At 37.6% G+C, this 24197-nt stretch overlaps 1 long non-coding RNA gene and 1 pseudogene across 2 annotated transcripts in view; both read right to left on the reverse strand.

Annotated features, from left to right (window-relative positions):
* The window catches only part of LOC141414845 (uncharacterized), a 45598-nt gene that overhangs the window by 13509 nt on the left and 7892 nt on the right, over positions 1-24197 (reverse strand). The gene's annotated exons all lie outside the window — the stretch shown is intronic.
* LOC109697796 (NADH dehydrogenase [ubiquinone] 1 alpha subcomplex subunit 5-like) lies at positions 11466-11816 on the reverse strand (annotated as a pseudogene).

Raw genomic sequence — 24197 nt, forward strand, 5'->3', positions numbered from 1 at the left:
TGGGTGATCTGCAAGCTGGAGGCTTAGCAGGGTTAGTCCTAGACACTATCTTCACTTCTCAGTTAGTCACTAAGTGCTTCTCTATTTAAGAATGATGTTTTGCCAGGTGTAATGCTTCATGCCTGTAATCCCAGGACTTGGGAGGCTGAGGTGAGAGAATCAGGGGTTTGGACAACATAATGAGTTCAAAGCCAGCCTGGGATACACAGCAGGGCCTTGTCTCACACACTCACACACACACATTTCCCCAGGAATGAGGATTTTGATGTGGTTGCTTATTTCAGACTTAATAAAGTCCTTCCTAACCCATGCCTCAGGATCATTCAATAAAGAAGAGAATCTTGGCATAGGCTGAAGTCATTTTAAGGAGGCAACAAGTAAATCACAGATGAGTGACCTCTTGGTTCTCCTCATTCTCCTTTATAAAAGCTTGCTCTGAGGAAGGAATCTAGTTTAATCAGATTCTAGGTCAATGACACCTCTCCTAAGGATACATGCATTTTGAATAAATGTGGACTGAATATTTTAAGCACTATTTGAAGGAATTCCATGCATCAGTAGTAGGTGGGGAGTGGGAAGGAATTGTATTTGGGTATGGAAAAACCATTCTGGTAAAGGAACAGAACTGAGTGATATCTGTGATGCATATACAATCCACAAGCCTGAGCTACAATACTGCCAGGGAACAAAGACTGCTTAAGTCAACCCTTGCCTCATTCAGTTCCATGACTGCTTACTTTGCTCACATGTTCCTTTCCCCAAGTGTCTGGGGGAAAAAACCTAAGAAACTGGACATAATTCTGACACAAAGAAAACTTACAATCTAGACAGGAAAATAAGAAAACTATTTAAGGAAGGACTGAGAACAAATCAGACCATAAGTATAGCCCTGTGGTATTTGAGTCTTTTTTCTCATACACCCTCTAAAAGAATCTGAAAAGCAATGTATACACTCCTTTTATACAATGTGTAGAGTTTTATAGTCTAAGTGCTTTTGAATAGCAACATTAAAAATAAAACTACTTGTTATTTTGTAATACCACTCTTCAAAACATAATGCAACAGGGCCATGTGCAGTGGCATGTGCCTATGGTATCAGCACGCAGGAGGCTGAGGCAGGAGGAATGCTTAAGTCCAGGAGCTTGTGACCAGCCTGAGCAACATAATCAGACTCCATTCCAAAAACAAATAAAACAAACAAACAAACAAAAAGCCACATGCACTGGTATGTAAATATCATGGTACTAAATCACCATTATTCAATTTAAAAAAATATTAACAAACTCTTCTTTACTAACACATGGAAATTTATAGTTTCCTTTTCTCCTTGAAAAGGATACTCCATTACACTTTCCAAACAAATTGTTATCATAATGTAAAAGAATTTTATACTAGAGAATCTTTCATTGATCATCCTCTCATACTTCGCTGAATCAAAGATATCTATATATTGCAAGATTATTAATTTTTTTGCTGGTATTGGGGTTTGAACTCAGGGCTTTGCTCTTGCTAGGCAGGTACTCTATTGCTTGAGTCATGCCTCCAGCCTATATACAGCAAGATTTAAAATTTTCTGATGACAACAGATTCTAAGGGCTAACTTACACTGAATCATTATTAGAATTATTTTTCACACACAGTTGTTCAAAACACACACACACACACACACACACACACATGTATATATATATTACCAATTTTAGAAATATTGTTGGGTGAAGCACAAACTTTAATTGAAAATGCACCTCTTAATGTCATGAACAAGCTGGTTCTTTCATCAATTCAGGTCTGCATGAATAAATAAATTACTGCACAAATGACACAACATTTAGTACTAATTCTATCCCTATTTTCTATTGTTAGAGTGCTTAAAAAAAACTTTTACTATAAATTTAAGATGGATTGTCAAACAAATTGTCAAATTACTTCTCAGTTACATACCAAAACTTGTACAGAGAGCTGTCAATAAAAACGATGTTTAATGTTCTATCAGACTCATTTGTTCTATCTACTCATTTTGGTCTTCCTTTAATTTTGTTAGAAATTACAGATTTGGAAACCACCTAGTTGTACACAGATTTTTTTTTTTAAACAAGTCATGTTGCTATTCTTGTTTCAGTTTGGGGTGTTACCTGGTGAATTCCCATTATAGTATATGAGAATTTGTTTCTGTTTTGCTCTTCTGCCCTCATATCCTACAACATAGCTCTTTTCCTACACCCCTCCCCCATCCTCTCAATACTTAATTTCAATTTTGGTCTGATCAAAAATCAGTTTACTTCTTTATTTGATTGTGTAAAAACTATTGACTCTCAGTTATGTGATTATGCTAAATTACCTTTCTTTTCTTATGCATTTTTCCTGAAGATAATCTTTTTTTTTCCATTTGCATGCTTTTCTATTACCACTAAAATTCTAGAGTTCATCAGCTGTCTAAATGTCTTCTCAATATATTAAGCTACAATGGATATTCATCAATTTCATTTTTCTGATGAAATCTCTTCTGGGGTAGAACCTTCTGGCCTGCTTCCATATGGAGTGTTTACCTTCCCTGACAGGTAGGTGTACAGCTGCAAACAGAGATCTACGTTAACAACTCTCCTGGAGCTGCCTTTTGGTGGCTTTGTAATGAATCTCCCATTTTCTTTCTACATGTTTTCTTTCTTGCTTTACTCCCTCATTTTGTGAATATATTCTTCAGGGGTTCCTAAAAGAGGGTTCACAGGAAGAAGAAAAATTTAAAATATGTTTAAAAAAATTTAAATTAATATAAAATAATTGTACACATTTATGGGGTACTGTCACCCTTTCAGTACATTTATATAACGGCAAAGATCAGATCAGGGTAACTGGTATATCTATCACTTCATATATTTATCATTTCTTTGTATATTTTGAAATGTACAATTAATTGTTGTCAACCATAGCTACCCTATTGGAGAAAATTTTTTTTGAAACTTTGCATCAGAAAATATTTCATTCTGCCTGAACATTTGATTGTCAATTTAGCTAGACAAGGAATTCTGGATTAGATAGGATTTCCCTTTAGAATTTTGAAGGCCGCCTTGTTCTAATGTCATCTAGACTCTAGAGGGGCAACTATGAGGATTGCTTTTTGCAGAATTCATATCTCAAACAATTTAAGTTAAAAATTAGCCTCCTTTAAGTAAAAACCTCAATAGGGGTCAGTCATGTAGTGTTCATTCCACTTGACCATTAGTGATCTTTCTAGAACATGAGGAAAAAAGTCTAGTAGGAAAAACCTAGAGCTAAAAGTGGCAAGGTCTATTTCATATCCTCTGCTCAACTCCCAGTTTTCTCTGTCTGCCATTCTATGATAGTGACAATGCTGAGAGGCCTTCTCAAAGTCTTTGGGGGCATTTCCAGAGCAATGGATGCAAGCATATTAGCATTGAGGAATAAATAATTTGTATTTTCAACCTAAAACCAAAATAGGTACATTCACTCTTCTCAATCAGCCTATAATTTTCACTTTGCACAAATTTTTAAGAAGGAAAATACAAAGTGTGATTTTATGCCATTATACTAAGAATTATGATATAAATATGTAATCAATTTGGTTTTGGTCACCTTGTTTCTATGTGATTCTGTTTAAATGTCTATGACACTAACTGGTATCATTTACAATATTTAAAAATCTCCTCCTCACAGATGATTATATCTTGAAAATAAGACTGATGAGTATGCATTAATTTATTAACCTATCAGTTCATTAGTGTGGATAAGTAGATGCATAAAGAGTAAGATTTGCCAATTATCCAGTTAAATATTGATAAATTTAAAAAATCTAGATATTTGAAATTATTGGAGACCAAGTATTTTCTGTTTAGTTCTTCACATTTATTTATTCTTTCAGTGGGACTGGGGTTTGAACTCAAGGCTTTGTGTTTGCAAAGCTGATGCTTTACTGCTTGAGCCATGCCTCAGCCTATTTTGGTTTGGTTAGTTTGGAGATGGGGTTTTGCGAATTATTTCCTGGGGCTGGCCTTGAACCTAGAGCCTCCCTATCTCAGCCTCCCAAGGAGCTAGGATTATAGGTGTGAGCCACCAGCTGCCAGTGGTAATTTCACGATTTGGTGATTTGGGGTATCTAATGTTTCTATCTTGATTTAACAAACAGTTGAGAGTTCAATGAATTGTCCCTTTAAGAAGGGAAAAATATTACATGTTGCTTTACTGCACCAGAGGAAAAATTGGGGCATGTAAATTGAAGCAATTTATTACCTCTAAACATGGGTAAAAGGCTATGATGGGAAATCCCTGATTGTGTTTACTTTGAAATCCATTTATAAAGTAACAGCAACAACAACAAGAAAAAACTCATAGAGCCGGGGGCCAGTGGCTCATGCCTGTAATCCTAGCTACTCAGGAGGCAGAGATCAGGAGGATCACAGTTTGAAGCCAGCCCAGGCAAATAGTTTGAAAGACCCTATCTCGAAAAACCCTTCACAAAAATAGGGCTGGTGGAGTGGTTCAAGGTGAAGGCCCTGAGTTTAAACCCTAGTACCACAAAAATAAATAAATAAATAAAAGGTAATTGTCTTCTCCATTTAGAAAAACATAGTCTTCCTCATTAGTTCCATTTTTCTCATAGAACAGGCCAAAATTGGGTGAGATTGCTGGTCTGAAAAGGTGGATGAGAAACAAGATCTCATCTTTGTAGTCTCACATCAATTCATCAACCCTGGTGAGTCACAAAGAGCTTCTGTTGGTAGGTTTTCACCTTGGCCTTGATGATCTCCCTAAAGATGTGGGCCTGGGCCCATTCTATGACAATACAAAAATATTTAATGTTCTACTTAGGTCAATTTTAGGGTTTCTGACAGATAGGCCTCACTTAAAAACATATGCCTTATTGCTAACAGTAGATAATGTTGTTCTATTATCTCCAAATTGAATATTTGCCTTGTTCTGAGTTCTAAACACATGGAACTACCACCATCTTTCTAAGGACATTCACATTCTGAACTTGCTAACACATGACCATTTGGGGAGACATGCAAACGTAACTTGTGAGTCACCTAAGTTATGCCCTTCTTGGCCTAGAACAGCCTTTTTCTGGAATTGATTTTAAAATGCAGGTAATTGCAGAAACATTAATTGCCTATGATTTGAAAAATTCCTATAGCTGGGCCTACGTAATTAATTAGTTAATTAATTTCTGGCAGTACTGGGTACTCAAGGTCTTGTGCTTGTTAGGTAGGTACTTTACCACTTGAGTCATACCCCGGTTCTTTTTGCTTTTTAGGTATTTTTTTTTAATATGCCAGGCAGGTCTGGACTGCCATCCTCATATTTATGCTATGCTATTTATGCAGGTGTGAGTCAATATGCCCAGCTTTATTGATTAAGGTGGGGAGTCTGGTGAACTTCTTTACCCGGGTTGGCCTTGAATTGCAATCCCCCCAGTCTCTGCCTCCAAAGTAGCTAGGATTATAGACACTATTTCTACATGTTATGGGATGATAGATTTATGAATGTTATAGAATTCTTACATTGTTTTTAGCTTTTTTCCCTTCATGAATCACTTAGGCAACATTCAATATAGTGACAACGTAAATTGTTTTGTGCTTTTTTCCCTTCATGAATCACTTAGGCAACATTCAATATAGTGACAACGTAAATTGTTTTGTTTCAAATTCAAAATATGTGAAACCATAGGATCCAGGGGCCAATTGGAGTGGTTAGGAAGAGAGGGAAAGACTGAGTGGTAGGAAAATGAGGCTGGCATTCCTGAGCTGGAGCTTTGCAGGTGCATGCAATCTACAGTTTGGGTGTGAGGCATAGTTAAAGGAGATGATGTAACCCATACAATCCCATAACTGCTACCCTCCACCCTGCCTTTTTCCCATTTCATTTCCCTGAATGGGAGTGTAAAGTTTCCATTGCAGAAGATTCAAACATACTCTAGGGAGTTCCAGAAGGAAATGTGAGTACTTACAATCACATCTCCAGCTCATTCTTTTTCCAATGAATCATGTATCAAAGCTGTCCATGTCACTGTAGAATCAGTATCTATTATACCAAAAACCCAGTTTCTCTGTCTTAGAGTGTCTGAATGACGCCCCCATTCAGTTAGATGGGCATTGCACAAGGAGGTAGAAGTTGGGGAAGGGTTAATGGAGCCACATTCCATTTCTTCCAGCTTTGGATTGTTTTGAGACAGTTTCAAAACAAGCTGGCCTTGAACTCATGATCCTCCTTAGTGTGGGATATACCCACCATGCCCAGCTGATTCTTCTATATGCCTAGACAGTGTTTGCTCTTTAGAACCTGTGTGTGTTTTCTTCATTCTGATCTCTGGCACAATGGATGTACTTTAGAGGTCCTTGTGGGTAGCCTTTTGTTCCTTGGTTATTGGTGTTAACTGTGTTAGAGATGTTGGGGAAGAAGGAATAAAAGATGCAATTGCAGCTAAAGGAGAATTTCAAGGTAGAAGAGGAAGTGCTAGAGGAAGTTCAGGACAGCTCAGATTTTGGAGGTCAGGTCAAGTTGCTCTTGAAGGATTTTGGTGGGATGAGGTACTTGAGCAGTCATAATGCAAACTAAAATTCTACCTCTGGAAGTCAGTCTTTGAGAGCTGAATTATGCACAGGCCACCTTTGGACTTGAACTTCACCCCTCAAAACCTCGAAATAACTGGGGATGCAGCCAGGAGCTTAAAAATCTAAGGAATGATGAGACAGTTAAATATGGTGGTAGAGCATGGAAGAGACAGGGGACAGAACAAGGAATGAAATCCATTAATTTAAAAACTCACCATAACTATCATGGTGTTATGGTGGGGTTATGTTATAGGAGGAGGCATGGCTGGGATGATGTTCCAGAACATGAGGAATTCAGGGGGTGAGTATAGCAGTCCTCTGAATCTTGCAGAGTAAAATGGTATGGCACTACAAAAAATTGTCATGGACCAGTGTAAAATAAGTCAAAGCTACAATCCAGGGTGTTGTTTTAACACAAGCACTATAACTGAGTATGGACCTCTCTGGCTGGGACAATAGCAACCTATCTCAGAGAGCAGTTGTCAGGCATTATGTAACATCCAGGGTGATGAATTGGCCTTATTTTCATTCAGGCACCACTGTATATAGGAATCCACTCTGACTTCATCATATCTTTTCTCAAAGTTCTCTCAATAGAGAATTTCTGAGGGTAATACTACCACATTAGCATGCTGGTACTTTAACTTCCAGATAAGCCATCTATCCATTCACAGATTCTACTACCAGATAGGTACAGGTGGTTAGGGTGAATATTTTGAAAAAAGCAGCTCAAATTCTATGGACTAGGTGAATTTTAAACTATCAATTGCTCTAAAGTGGTGAGGTGTAGGTATTGACACAAGGTCAAGAGCATCCTTTAACAGGGTGGTATTTCTGGACTTAGTTCCTAGAAACATAGCTGCAAGGGCTATCTCAAGAATTTTCTGAAATACAATGACACCATGTCTTTGCTTTGCTGGAGGCTTAAGTCACAAAGGCATAGGCCAGAGCTAGATCAGCATAAGCCAGGATTGAGGCAAAGATGAGAAAGATTTCAGAAGCTGTAAAGCTGTAGCCTAGATTAGTTGATTATCAGAAAGTCAGGATGGAGAAATAAGGGACAAATAACTAACTGACAGTATTAGGTAAACTCCAGGAATCAGCAGACATATAGTATTGACCAAGAGGACTCCATGTAGCCAACGTCTGTTAGAAATCATGTAAATGACATGGCTGGACAGAACCCTTGATAATTATATTTCTGGAATTTCATACATGAACTGATTTTGGTTTTATAAATAATATTGCTCAAGGAAGTTCAGGACAGCTCAGATTTGTTTCACTGGTCAAGAAGCCAGGATTCGTTTAGGTAGGGGGTGAAATGTTTTAAAATCAATACAATTTCCTTTTACAGAAAATTACAGTCTTACAGTTTCTTCATATACAAGTTGGTGTTTTATTAGCATAAATGAGTTAATATTGAACTTCTATTTATTGATTCTGAATACATACATTCACAGGATTTAAAATTCAAAAGGATATGTAGAAAAAAACCTTCCCACACTTATTCCTTACCTAACCAGTAACTTCCTGGAGGCACTCAATAGCACTAGCTAATCTGTTTTGTTTGTCTTAAGACAGTCCTACTATGTAGCCTAGGCTGGCTTTGGATTTGTTATCTTTCTGCCTCAGCCTCCCAAGTGCTGGGATTACAGGCAAGAACAACTGGGCCCAACTTCTCTTGGGAATCTTTGCAAAGATTCATATTCTCTCGCTCTGTCTCTCTTTCTCTTTCTTGGTACTGGGGTTTGAACTCAGGGCCTTCTGCTTGCTAGGCAAGTACTCTATAACTTAAGCCATGACCCAAGCCCTTTTTGGATTTAGTTATTTTTTTGGATAGGGTCTTGCATTTTTGCCTGGTCTGGTGGCAGACTGAGATCCTGCTACTTATTCTTTCTATATACCTGGGACCACAGGCACATGCCAGCACACCTGGTTTATTGGTTGAGATGTGGAGTCTCACTAATTTTTTGCCTGGGCTAGCCTTGAACCATGATACCTTCTATCTCCACCTCCCTAGTAGTTGGGATTACAGGTATGTAACACCGTATCTGGCTTGATAGTTTAAGTGAAAGAAAATATAAATTATTTTCTATTATTCTATTATTTTCTATCCTAAGTAAAAGAGACTACAACAGTTCTGTGTTTTGCTGATGTTGATTACTATATTCAGGCAATCATATCAATATGAATAAATACATATCAATACATAAAGAAGGGCTTATTTTTCATGACTATATAGTATTCCATTAATGAATAGATCATAATTTTTTAACCAATCCCCTTTAAACAAACATCCAATTTGATTCCAATCTTTTTGTTGCTACAAAAAATGCTGAAGCAAATAATCTTGTACTTAAACCACCTTAGCATATGTGCAAATATATCTGTGGGGCAACTCCTAGGAGTTGATTTTCTAGGTCACAGGTAAGTATCAATTTATATATTCATATATGGCATAAAAGTGTGCTTGGCATGATAAAAGCAGATACCATAAAAGCAACTGAGGCCAACAGGAAAAGGGGACCAGGAACTAGAGAAAAGGTTAGATCAAAAAGAATTAACCTAGAAGGTAACACACACGCACAGGAAATCAATGTGAGTCAATGCCCTGTATAGCTATCCTTATCTCAACTAGCAAAAACCCTTGTTCCTTCCTATTATAGCTTATACTCTCTCTACAACAAAATTAGAAATAAGGGCAAAATAGTTTCTGCTGGGTATTGAGGGGGTGGGGGGGAGAGGGAGGGGGCAGAGTGGGTGGTAAAGGGAGGGGGTGGGGGTAGGGGGGAGAAATGACCCAAGCCTTGTATGCATATATGAATAATAAAAGAAAAAAAAAGTGTGCTTGGTTTTTCATAACTTATCAACAATCTATCATCAAACTTTTTATCTTTGTCAATCATATATGTGAAAAGCAGCATTTATGCATAGCTTCATTTCTGTCATTATGATGTGACTGAATGTACTTTCATGTTTAATGTTTTTTAATATTTCCTATTTAATATTTGGGCCACAACTATATACTCTCCAACTAGTTCTGACCTCAAATTCACAATCCTCCTGCCTCGGTCTCCCCAGTGCTGGGATTATAGGTGTGAACCACCATGCACAGCTTACTTTCTGTTTTTATAGCTTTTAGAAAAATCCTGTACTGTATATTTTCTTTTCCTTTTATGTTTTCTTGTCATAATTAGAAAGGTTTGTATGTCTGTTTTATTGTTTATAACTATAATTTCCTTAAGTGATTTCTTCTTTCAAAAAGCCATATTTATTCAGTGTCATGATCAGTCTAGATTATATTTAGCAATCAACCTTAAGTTACTTTTTAGCAGTATTTAGTTCACAATGAAAATGACAAAATTATTGTATTTCTTTGTCTTATTCTTACCCTGTAGCACTCAATTAAGTTTGTTTATTATATTTTAAAAGTTTGTTATATTGTCTTTCTTGGCATTTACCTTTATGCTGCTTAATATATCTCTATTACTGGTTACTCTGAAGTGACTCGATTTGATTGACAGTTATCAAGGATGAGAAAATAAGCTTTATGGCTAAATTACAGCATTCTGAGTCCTACTATATCACTGTAGATAGTATATAATTTAAATAATTTATTATCATAAAAAATTAAAAGAATTGGGAAGATTTCCATAGTAAGGGCATTCTTTTGGAACTCTGCTTTGAGGGGAAATTAATCATTTTGGTTGGAATTATTTATATTATGGGCACAATGGATATAGAAGGAATTCTAATATTTTAATTATAAATCATCTGTCATGATTCCTTATGAAAAGTTCAGAATTACTTGATTATACTAAAATATTAAATATGAAGGGTATATTGAAGCATTCATCTTGGATAAGATGTCTCATATGATATCTTTCTCCATTTATATTTTGAGCTGACTCTGCAGTTAGAAAATGTCGGATATAGGTCAGTGATAATGGATTTAGGATCATGTTTCCTTAAAGAGCTGTGTACATAAGGTAACAGCATTGTTCTTGCTATTTTTCTTGAGTTTTTAACTAGGTTTGAACTTACTGTTATGTAGGAAAGGCATTTTGGTTTACAATTTTTCCTGAGTTATCAGTGAGAAGTGTGACTCCTGGTTAAAAACCAGGGCTTGACAATAGGCAATCACGTAGGTTTACTTGGCATTCTTAATAGGGGTGGGTGTGGGAGAAAAGCTATCCTCCCCATACAGACTTGCTGCACAGACAATGGACTGCAGGCTTTAAAGGGGGCTGTAGTCAAGAATTCAGGCATCCCTAGTCCATCATGTTCTTAGAATATTTGCATCCCTAGCTCTGGCACCTTCATTCCTAGGTCTCTTTTCTGAGGCTGTGGGTTAGGTCCTCTTTAGGGGCTTCTGTCAACATCTCCTCATGGGGAAAGGAGGGAGAAATCATGAAGATACTTTCCCCTATTCTGTCTCAGTACTTTTCCACTCCTGGCCTTCCCTCCTATCCTTCTTCTCCCCTAACAGCAGGGTCACAAAACTGCCAGAGCCTTTTGTTTGGAGTTCAACAGTCAGATGACCTACACATCTGCACTGATCCATTTGACTCTCAACCAGTACACAACTCTGGCAGGAATATGGAAAGTAGGCACTTTCCTCAATTTTGACTTTTTTTTTTGGCAGTACTGGAGTTTGAACTCAGGGCTTCATGCTTGCAAGGTAGGTGCTCTACCACTTCAATCACACCTTCAGACCTTTTTGCTCTGGTTATTTTAGAGATAGGGTCTTGTTTTTTGGCCAGGCCTGCCTGGACTGTGATCCTCCTATATTATGCTTCTGGTCCTTACTGGGATACGATTTTTTTTTTAGTCATGAATGAATATTCTTTTAACATAACAGAACATTCAATTACATCATTTCCCCATTAACCCAGACATTTAACCCAGTGGTCATTTCCAGTGGTTAGCAGGAGGCTCTTTCACTAATGATTTCCATCATTTTCACTTCAACATTTTTTCTCACCAGACTTAGGTCCTTTTCAGTCTGAAAAATTACCTCTTCTATTTGGTCACCCTGAAGTTGGTATTATAATTTGTTAACATCTACCTCTGTTTGAACCATATTTAACTTCTCATTTGTAACTGTTCAGCATATTTTCTATATGCTACACTTTTAGAGATTTGATCAAGACTAACAAGAATCTTTGTGTACAACATTCTTAGCCTCTCCCGCAGAGCATTCCATGCAGCCAGTCCCACAAGGCCAGTGGTCTTCTGCATACCTGCCATGACAGCACCTGTGATTGGGTACTGAATTTTGTCAAATGGTTGTTCTGCTTCAATTGTTTTAATCATCTAATTTTTCTCTTTAACCTTTTTATATGGTGGATTATTCTGATTGATTTTCAAATCTAGAACCAATTTTGTATTCCTGAAAAAAACCCCACTTGGATTAATAGGTATAGGTAAGAACTTTCTCAATGGAACCCCAGCAGCACAGCAACTAAGAGATAGCATAGATAAATGGGACTTCATAAAACTAAAAAGCTTCTGCTCAACAAAAGAAATGGTCTCTAAACTGAAGAGAACACCCACAGAGTGGGAGAAAATATTTGCCAGCTACACATCAGACAAAGGACTGATAACCAGAATATATAGGGAACTTAAAAAAATAAATTCTCCCAAAATTAATGAACCAATAAAGAAATGGGCAAGTGAACTAAACAGAACTTTCTCAAAAGAAGAAATTCAAATGGTCAAAAAACACATGAAAAAATGCTCACCATCTCTAGCAATAAAGGAAATGCAAATTAAAACCACACTAAGATTCCACCTCACCCCTGTTAGAATAGCCATCATTAGCAACACCACTAACAACAGGTGTTGGCGAGGATGTGGGGAAAAAGGAACCCTCTTACACTGTTGGCGGGAATGTAAACTAGTACAACCACTCTGAAAAAAAATTTGGAGGCTACTTAAAAAGCTAAACATTGATCTACCATATGGTTCAGCAATACCACTCTTGGGGATATACCCAAAGAATGTGACACAGGTTACTCCAGAGGCACCTGCACACCCATGTTTATTGAAGCACTATTCACAATAGCCAAGTTATGGAAGCAGCCAAGATGACCCACTACTGACGAATGGATTAAGAAAATGTGGTATTTATACACAATGGAATTTTATGCAGCCATGAAGAAGAACAAAATGTTATCATTCGCAGGTAAATGGATGGAATTGGAGAACATCATTCTGAGTGAGGTTAGCCTGGCCCAAAAGACCAAAAATCGTATGTTCTCCCTCATATGCGGACATTAGATCAAGGGCAAACACAACAAGGGGAATGGACTTTGATCACATGATAAAGCAAGAGCACACAAGGGAGGTATGAGGATAGGTAAGACACCCAAAAAACTAGATAGCATTCGTTGCCCTCAACGCAGAGAAACTAAAGCAGATACTTTAAAGCAACTGAGGCCAATAGGAGAAGGGGACCAGGAACTAGAGAAAAGGTTAGATCAAGAAGAATTAACCTAGAAGGTAACACACATGCACAGGAAAGCAATGCAAGTCAAATACCTGTATAGTTATCCTTATCTCAACTAGCAAACACCCTTGGTCCTTCCTATTATTGCCTATACTCTCTCTTCAACAAAATTAGAGATAAGGGCAAAATAGTTTCTGCTGGGTAGCAAGGGGGTAGTGAGGGAGAGGGAGGGGATGGGGGAGAGAAAGTGAGGGGGTGGGGGAAGGTGGGAGAAATGACCCAAACATTGTATGCAAATAGGAATTTAAAAAAAACCCACTTATTGATAAATTCTACCTGTTAATATTTTGTTAAGTTTTATCTTGTACATATTCATGAAGGATTTTGGTCTTCAGTTTCTTTCTTAATCTGTTTGTCATTTTTGGTATCAGGGTAATAACTAGCCTTAAAAAATTAGTTGGGAGATCCATAATAGCAACTGGACACAGATGCAAACAGTATAAACTCTGTGAGTCAGGGACCTTGCTGAGATGCTGGGAGACACACTTGACTGAGGTAAAGCACAAGAGCGAGCTGGAACTTTGGCACCCTTAATTCCCAGCCTGTGGAAGGCTTCTCCACACCATGATACACTGAAAGAATAGGGGGGCCACCACCCCCATGCCACTGCCCACCTGCTGGTTGGCCCTCCAGCACACTGGCCACCACCTGCCAGCTCCAAATGTGCTTCGAAGACAATCAGCAAACAACACTTGGCAAAAAAAAAAAAAAAAAAAAAAAAAGAAGAAATAATACTCCAAAACCCTGCACCCCCAATCTGTAAAAAGCTTCTCCACACCATGTTACACTGAGAAAACAGGAGGGCTCCAGCACTGCCAGACGCCAGCTGCAAACTGCCTAGAAGATGCAGACAAACAAGACTGGATGTTAAAGGAGTAACACCAGAAATACTAAGACTGAAATTCTACTGTTCCTGAACCAGGAATTTTTTTCTTTTCTTTTCTTTAAGTGTTTGTTTGTCTTCTTCACTGTTTGTTGTCCACCATCTTTCCCTGGTGATTTTTTTGGTTCTCTGTTTTTTTTTTTTCTTTCTTTTTCTTTTTTCTCTTTCTTTCTTGGTTTTGTTAGTTTTACTATTGTAAGTTTGGTAATACTAAATTATACATAGAACAGGGAAAGAAAAAGTACCAAGTGGAATGATGGGAAGACAAAAAAAGAATGGAAACCATTATCCTCCCCCCCAAATAAATTAGTACAGGATTCAGAGGGAAATGAAGAAAATGGATACACAGATCCAGACTCCAATAAAACAAAGATAAACTATACCAAGGAACCCAATGAAGCCCACAAGAACATGCTGAAAGAAGAAATCCTATAGGTAATCAATGAGAATTTCATAGAGATGTTACTAGACATGGTCAACCAAAACATACAGGAGGCACTCAAGAAATTCCAAGACAACAAAAATAGAGAATATGAGAAAACACAAAAACAAATAAATGAACTCATAGGAGCCCTAAATAAACACCAAAGTGAAACAGAGAATACCATAGAGAGATAAATGAATTAAGAACAAAAATTGACAATATTAAAGAGGAAGTAACCCATGATATGGAAAACCTCAGAAAAAAGAATGAAACAGAAATACAAAACAAAATGGAAAGCCACTCCAGCAGGCTAGAACAAGCAGAAGACAGAATCTCAGAACTTGAAGATGAAATGGAAATTAAAGGAAAAACCAAAGAACTATTAGACAACTCAAGACCTGTGAAAGGAATATGCAAGAACTCACTGACTCCATCAAAAGACCAAACCTAAGAATCATGGGCATTGAAGAAGGAGAAGAGGTGCAAGAAAAAGGAATTTGTAATATATTCAACTAAATAATAACAGAAAATTTCCCAAATCCATAGAAAATTATGCCCATTCAGGTACAGAAAGCCTCCAGGACACCAAACAGACTTGACCAAAATAGAACTACCCAATGACATATTATCATTAAAACAACAAGCACAGAGAATAAAGAAAGAATACTGAAGAATGTAAGAGAGAAAAAACAAATAACATATAAAGGTAAACCCATCAAAATCACAGCAGATTTCTCAAAGGAAACCATAAAAGCAAGAAAAGCATGGAGGGAGGTCTTCCAGGCACTGAATGAAAATAACTTCAACCCTAGGATACTCTACCCAGCAAAACTATCATTCAAAATAGATTGAACAATAAAAGTCTTCCATGATAAGCTGAAACGAAAACAATATATGACCACCAAGCCACCACAACAAAAGATTCTTCAAGGAATTCTGCACACAGAAAGTGAAAGTGAACAGAACCATGAAAGGGCAGGCAGTATCAAACCACAAAAGAAAAAGCAAGAAAGTAGAGTGTAATATTGATTCAGCTGCACACAATCAAACCCTTAAACAACAAAGAGAACTAAATGATAGGAATCACCACATACCTATCAATACTAACACTTAATGTTAATGGACTTAATTCCATCATCAAAAGACACCATTTGGCAAACTGGATTAAAAAGGAAGATCCAACAATCTGCTGCCTATAGGAGACCCATCTCATCAACAGAAACAAGTACTGGCTGAGGGTGAAAGGCTGGAATGACCCCTAAAAACAGGCAGGGGTAGCAATACTTATTTTGGACAAAGTAGACTTCAAACTTACATTGATCAAATGAGATAAAGAAGGATACTCCATACTAATAAAAGGGGAAATACACCAAAAGGAAATAACAATTTTCAACCTATAAGCACCCAACGTCAATGCACCCAATTTCATGAAACATACTCTGAAGGACCTAAAAACATATATAGACTCCAATACAGTGGTAGTGGAAGACTTTAATATCCCCCATCACCAACAGATAGGTCATTCAAACAAAAAATCAATAAAGAAATTCTAGAACTAAATCATACCATAAATCAAATGGACCTAGCTGATGTCTACAGAATATTTCATCCAACTTCTGCACGATATACATTCTTCTCAGCAGCTCACGGAACCTTCTCCAAAACTGATCATATCTTAGGGCACAAAGTAAGCCTCAGCAAATATGAGAAAACAGAAATAATCCCATGCATTCTATCTGATCACAATGCATTAAAACTAGAAATCAACAACAAAAACAACAGTAAAAACCATGCAAACAATTGGAAGCTGAACAACACACTGCTGAATGATCAATGGGTCATTGATGAAATAAAAGAGGAAATTAAAAGGTTCCTGGAAGTTAACGAAAATGAAAACACGACCTACCAGAACCTATGGGACACAGCAAAGGCAGTCCTAAGAGGAAAGTTTATAGCCATGAGTGCATATACTAAAAAAGGTCGGAAAGATCTCAAATCAATAACCTAATACTACATCTCAAATTCCTAGAAAAACAAGAACAAGAAAATCCCAAAACAAGCAGAAGGGGAGAAATAATAAAAATAAGGGCTGAAATCAATGAAATAGAAACAAAAAAAACCATACAAAGAAACAATGAAACAAAGAGCTGGTTCTTTGAAAAAATAAATAAAATTGACTGACCCCTTGTGAACCTGGCTAACATGAGGAGAGAAAAAATCCAAATCAGTAAAATCAGAAATGCAAAAGGGGAGATAACAACAAATGCCTAGGAAATCCAGGAAATCCTCAGAGACTACTTTGAGAACCTATATTCTAATAAATTTGAAAATCTTGAAGAAATGGACAGATTTCTAGCTACTTATAACCATCCAAAACTGAACCAAGAGGATATTAATCACCTGAATAGATCTATAACACAAAAGGAAATTGAAGCAGCAATAGTCTCTCTAAAAAGAAAAGTCCAGGACCTGATGGATTCTTTGCTGAACTCTATCAGATGTTTAAAGAAGAACTAATACCACCCCTGCTTAAACTGTTCCACGAAATAGAAAGGGAAAGAACACTGACTAACTCATTTTTTTTCTGGCCTAACTCATTTTCTGAAGCCAATATTACTCTCATCCCCAAACCAGACAAAGATACCTCCAAAAAGGAGAACTATAGGCCCATTTCCTTAATGAACATCGATGCAAAAATCCTCAATAAAATAATGGCAAACCTAATCCAACAACATATCAGAAAGATAATTCACCATGACCAAGTTGGCTTCATCCCAGGGATGCAGGGGTGGTTCAACATATGCAAATCTATAAATGTAATAAACCACATTAACAGAAGCAAAGACAAAAAACACTTGATCATCTCAATAGATGCAGAAAAAGCCTTTGATAAGATCCAACACCATTGCAAGATAAAAGCTCTAAGAAAACTAGGAATAGAAGGAAAGTACCTCAACATTATAAAAGCTGTATGTGACAAACCTACAGCCAACATCATACTTAATGGTGAAAAACTGAAACCATTTCCCCTAAAATCAGGAATGAGACAAGGGTGCCCAATATCCCCACTCCTATTCAACATAGTAATGGAATTCCTAGCCAGAGCAATTAGGCAAGAAGAAGAAATAAAAGGAATAGAAATAGGTAAAGAAACCGTCTAAATATCCTTATTTGTAGACAATATGATCCTAAACCTCAAAGACCCAAAAAACTCTACCCAAAAACTCCTAGACACCATAAACAGCTATAGCAAGGTGGCAGGATACAAAATCAAGTTACAAAAATCATTAGCTTTTCTATACACCAACACCAAACAAAGTGAGAAGGAATATATGGAAACAATTCCATTTATAATAGCCCCCCAAAAAATCAAATACCTAGGAGTAAACTTATCAAAGGATGTGAATGACCTCTACAAGGAGAACTACAAACCCCTGAAGAAAGAGATTAAGGAAGACTACAGAAGATGGAAAGATCTCCCGTGCTCATGGATCAGTAGAATCAACATAGTAAAAATGGCTACACTACCAAAAGCAATCTACATGTTTAATACAATTCCCATCAAAATCCCAATGACTTTCATCACAGAGATTGAAAAATCTACCCTAAAGTTCATTTGGAAACACAAGAGACCATGAATAGCCAAGGCAATATTTGGCAAAAAGAGCAATGCTGGAGGTATCACAATACCCGACTTCAAACTATATTACAAAGCAATAGCAATAAAAATAGCATGATACTGGCACAAAAACAGACATGAAGATCAGTGGAACAGAATAGAGGACGTGAATACGAATCCACACAACTATACCCACCTTATTTTTGACAAAGGTGCCAAAAACATATGATGGAGAAAAGACAGCCTCTTCAACAAATCTTGCAGGGAAAAGTGGTTATCCATCTGCAAGAAACTGAAACTGGATCCATGTCTATCACCCTGTACTAGTATCAACTCAAAATGGATCAAGGACCTTAATATCAGACCCAAAACTCTGAAGTTAGTACAGGAAGGAGCAGGAAACACTCTAGAAGTAATAGGTATAGGCAAAGACTTCCTCAACAGAACCCCAGCAGCTCAGCAACTAAGAGAAAGAATGGACAAATGGGACTTCATAAAATTAAAAAGCTTCTGAACAACAAAAGAAATGGTCTCTAAACTGAAGTGACCACCCACAGAGTGGGAAAAAATATTTTCCAGCTACACATCAGACAAAGGACTGATAACCAGAATAACCAGATAACTAGAATAACTTTAGAAACTAAACTCTCCCAAAATCAATGAACCAATAAAGAAATGGGCAACTGAACTAAACAGAACTTTCTCAAAAGAAGAAATTCAAATGGTCAAAAAACACATGAAAATATGCTTACCATTTCTAGCCATAAAGGAAATGCAAATTAAAACCACACTAAGATTCCACCTCACACCTGTTAGAATAGCCATCATCAAAAACACCACCACCAACAGGTGTTGGCAAGGATGTGGGGGAAAAGGGAGTCTCGTACACTGCTGGTGGGAATGCAAGCTAGTGCAACCACTCTGAAAAAAAAATTTGGAGGCTTCTTAAAAATCTAAACATAAATCTATCATATGATCCAGCAATCCCACTCCTGGGGGTATACCCAAAGGAATGTGACAAAGGTTACTCCAGAGGCACCTGCACACCCACGTTTATTGTAGCGCTATTCACAATAGCCAAGTTATTGAAACAACCAAGATTCCCTACTGATGAATGGATCAAGAAAATGTGGTATTTATACACGATGGAATTTTACTCAGGCATGAAGAAAAATGAAATCTTATCATTCACAAGTAAATGGCTGGAACTGGAGAACAACATCCTGAGCGAGGTTAGCGAGGCTCACAAGACCAAAAATTGTGTGTTCTCCCTCATATGTGGACATTGGATCTAGGGCAAATACAGCAATGTGGTTGGACTTGGGTCACATGACAAGGGGAGAGCACATACAGGAGGTATGGGGATAGGTAGAAAACCCAACACATGAAAGTATTTTATGTCCCCACTCCTGAGGAATTAATACAGAAAGCTTAAAGTGACAGAGGTCAACATGAGAAGGAGATCAGAAACCAGTGTAAAGATCAGTTAGAGATTTATCAACTTGGGTTGTAACACATTTGTACATGGAAGTAATGCTAGGAATCTCTCTGTATAGCTGTCCTTAACTCAAGTAGCAAAAATGCTTTGTCTTTCTTATTATGCTTATGTCTTCTCTTCAACAAAATTAGAGATAAGGGCAGAACAGGTTCTGCCTGGAAGCAAGGGGGGGGGGGTAGTGGGGAGAGGGTGGGGATGAGGGGATGGGGACATGGGGGAGCAATGACCCAAACAATGTATGCAAATGTGAATAAATGAATAAAAAAAATAAAAAATAAATGAGTTGGGAAGTATTGCCTTCCCTTTTATTTTATGGAAGAGACTATGTAGAACTGATGTTAACTCTTCTTTGAATGTTTGGTAGAAATCTCCAAATAAAATCATCTGGGTCTGGAGATTTCTCTTTTCAAGAGTTTTAAAATTATGAATTCAATTTCTTCAACAATTATAGAGCCATTTAAATGATCTGTTTCATACGGGATGATTGTGATGGTTTGTGCTTTTCAAGGAACAGGTCCATTTCATCTAAGCTGTCAGCTTTACGTATGTAAAGCTGTTTGTAGCATTATTATCCCTTGGATGTCTGCTAGGTTGGTCTGTAATTATACCCATTTCATTTCTGATATAGGTATAATTTATATTTTTTCTACTTCTTTGTCAGGCATCCTGCCAGGAGGTGAAAGTCCTGGCTTTCTGCTGAGCCTTCTCTGGCTACATGGCATAGAGGAAGAAGTGCTTTATCACAGGGCCACAAAGGTGGGGTTAGACTCCCCACTTGGTCTTTACTGATGGGGGTGGAGATGCAGGGGTTTTCCCCACAATAATTGGCTGGAGTAGAGTGGTTTATTGGCGAGAATGAACAGACCTTTTGGGGGCTGTTTTTACGCCTTGGAGTTTCTAGGTCAGAGGCTGCTTCAGGACTCAGCCCAGACTATATGAGGCAAAAGAAACCCAGTGAACTCACTGCTGTGTTTTTCCTCAGGTCCTGTGGTTCCTAGAGTGGGTCTACCTTTTTCTTCCATCCTTTCAGAGTTTTCTTATGTTTGTATCACATGTAATGTTCAGGGATTCTATGTATATTTAGTTAGACAAGTACTGAAGCTACCACCTTGGATTTTGAAAGATACTTTTTTGGGTATAGAATTGTAGGCTGACAGTATTTTATTTCACTATTTAATGTTATTCTACTATCTTCTTATTAAATTGGTTCTAAGAAGAAGTATTTTCTCAGCTGGCAGAGTGGCTCAAGCAGAAAGATCGCCTACCTAACAAGCGTGAGACCCTGAGTTTAAACCTCAGTGCCAACAAAAAAGAAAGAAATATTTTCTTTTTATCTTTGTTCCACCCTATATAGTATAATAATACAATATGTCTGGTTGCTTTTTTTTTTTTTCAGTACTGGGGATTGAATTCAGAACCTGACACATGCTAGGCAAGTGCTCTATTCCTGAGCTACATTCCTAGCACTTTTCTGGTTGCTTTTAGGATTTTGTCTTTAATACTAGTTTTAACATTATGTACCTTGGTGAGGTTTCTTTCTTTATTTGTGTGTGTGTGTGTGTGTGTGTGTCTGTATGCTTGGCACTTATTGAATTTCTTGGATCTATGAGTTTAGATTTTTTTAAAATCAAAATTTCAAAAATTTGATCATTATTTCTTCAAATATTGTCCCTTTCTGCTCCTCTCTTTTGCAGATTCTAATAACTCATATATTTTACAGCTTAAAGTTGTCCCACAGCTCACTATTCAGTTTTAAATATAATTATTCTTTTCTTTTTCATTCTGTTTTCAATAGTTTCTATTTTCATGTCTTAAGTCCACTAATCTTTCTTCTACAGTGTCTTATCTGCTATTAATCTTATCAAGTACTTTCCATTCTAGATATTATAGTTTTCATTTCTAGAAGTTTGATTTGGATCTCTTAAAATATCTTCTATGTCTTTACTTAGCTTTTGAACACAGTGAATAAAGTTATACCAACTGTCTAATGTCTTTGCTAATTCTAACATTTGTGTTACTTAGAGTCAGTTTTCATTATTTCTCAATGATGGATCATAATTTCCTGCTTCTTTGCATACCTGTTTTTTGTTTTGTTTTGTTTGTTTATGAGTCAAGGGTGTCGCCATGTACACCAGGATGGCCTCAAACTTGCTATGTAGCCCAGCTCAAAAAAGTTCTCCTACCTTAGCCTACTGACTGCTGGGATTATAGATGTGTACCACCACGCCTGGCTTACCTGTTAGGTTTTGATTGGATGCCAGATGGTACACATTTCACCTGGCTGAGTGCAAGGCAGTTTTGTATTTCTCCAAGTATTCTTGAGTTCTGTTCTGCGATGCAGTTAAGTTACCTAAAAACAGTTTGATCCTTTGGGTCTTGTGTTTACATTAGGTAGTCATGAGTAGCACTAAGTCTTACACTATCCATGCTCTACTACTGAGGTAAGGCCTTTCTGAGTTTTCTACATAATTATCGTGAAATTTGAAGATTTGAAGCTTGATGGCATGAACAAGTACTATTCCTGTTGTGAGGACCAGCTCCCGTTGTCTCTGGTCCTTTTAGGTGGTTCATTTTCTGGCTTGTTAAGTTTCATCACATGCATGTGCTAATCAGTACTCTGCTAAATACGCAAGGGGGTCCCTTTTCAGGTTTTCAGAATTCTGCATGTGGCTCTTTCCTTTCTTCTATGCAACTCTTTCTCTTCTAACTACCTTTGTCTTCCTGAAATCCCAAATCCATCTCCTCAACTCAGGAAGATGACCAGCATCTGCTTAGGTTCCTTCCTCAGCATTATGTCTTGGAAACTTTTTCTCAAGACAATAGACTGGGACAATTCTAGGTTTCCCTTCATTTGCTTCCTGTCTCTCAGAGAACTTTGTTCTTTGCTGCCTAGTGTATGCAGTATCCTGAATACGTTTTGTCATATGTTTTGCCCAATATTTTGGTTATATTAGGCAAGATGGTAAATCTGGTTCCTGTTACTCTGTTTAGGGTAGAATAGTGACTTGATTCCAATGAACAGTATGTGGAAGAAGTGACAATGTGTTACTTTTGAGAATAGGACATAAAAAATATTTTGTCTTCCTCTTTGCTCTCCCTGTCCTTTGAATTGGTTGCTCTGGGAGGAGCCAGCTGCCATAGAATGGAGATGGCAAACAGTTCTACAAGGGAGAATCAAGTGACAAGAAAATAAGAACTCCTGCCAATACCCATGTGAATATGCAAGGGATGTTCAAACTGCTTTTGCTGAAAAGCACTGACTTCTTACTTGGGCCCATGAATTAACTAAAAACAGGAAAAACATGGCATCTGTCCTCCTTCTTTGTATCTATCTTTGCTCTAAGCCATTCTCTTTGTGGTCACTTTGCATCACCTTGGATTCCAGGAAGGAAAGATGGTAACAATTTCATGACAAAGAACAGAAACTACCCTGAACAGTAGACCTTCCTCAGGATAGACCTGTGAGTTGACAATAAATCCAGATAACAACTCCGGAATCTCTCCCAGAAAAAGGACTGAGATAATGACCAACAAGGTATACCTGTCACTGAACTGTGCATACTTTTCCCCAGTTCTTTGTTTATTTAAACCTGTAACTCATGTCTGTACACCAAAGATGGCTGAAGATGAGCTGAGTGCTTACACTGCCTCCTCCTGTGGCATGGCCCAAGCCGTGTAATAAACCTCCTTCCTCTGCCTTTACTATGTCTCTTTATTTGGCATTTAGGAGAGGGTGGCCAGACCTGGCATATGGACTCTCAGGAGTTTGGGCTTTGGTTTCAAATATTCCATCTTGGAATCTTGGAACTGGATCCTCTAGCTTCAGTTGATCCTGGCTGACATCTTGACTACAATATTATTAAGAACCCCAAGCCTGAAAACACCTACCTGTATTCTTAACTTAAAATAACTATGAGGTAATAAAAGTTCATTGTTTTAAGCCACTATATTGGCATAGTTCGTTACACAGAAATAGACAATGATCAGAAGAACCAAATTTACTCAAGTTGTAGAAAGTCAAATTCCTTAATTTTACTCATTCTCCAACCCAGCCTAAGTAGCAATGCACAGTTGCTAGACTATGTACTTGGAATATTTATACAAAAATCTTTCCCTATATGATTCATTTTCAGAAGTAAACCCCGGCTTCAAGGTACAGTGAAAGAAACCAGGGTATGTTATGTTTTTAAAATGTTACCCAAGAAACGTAACAGGTACTTAGAAACTGCTTTTGTGAAAAGGCACTGACTCCTTATTTGGGCCCACAAGTTAACTGAAAGCAGGATAAAAACCTGATATCCCTGCCTCCATTTTGCATCTGTTTCCTTTGCTGTGTCTCTTGCCTGCAGTCATACAGGGAATGGCAGGACTGACTGATAACATCTTTATGACAAGGGACTGAAACTACCCCAAGAAATAGCAGAGCCTCACAGGACAGATCACTTCCCAAGTGAAGATAATTACCTATGATGATGAGGCTGCACCCTGAAACAGGAGTAATAATCTCATGGGGACCAAACTGCTTTCCTGAAGTGAGGACTGTGATAACAACTTCTCTGGAACCACTCATAGAACCAGAATTGAGATAATCATCAACTAGGCCACACTTTGCCTGGGACTGCTTAATTATGCAAACCTCTCACTTTGCCCTGTTTTATCTAGTATAAGTACCCCTAATATTAGAATGTTCACTGTG

This window comes from Castor canadensis, chromosome 12 (genome assembly GCF_047511655.1).
Source record: "Castor canadensis chromosome 12, mCasCan1.hap1v2, whole genome shotgun sequence".
In the NCBI taxonomy this organism is placed as follows: Eukaryota; Metazoa; Chordata; class Mammalia; order Rodentia; family Castoridae; genus Castor; species Castor canadensis.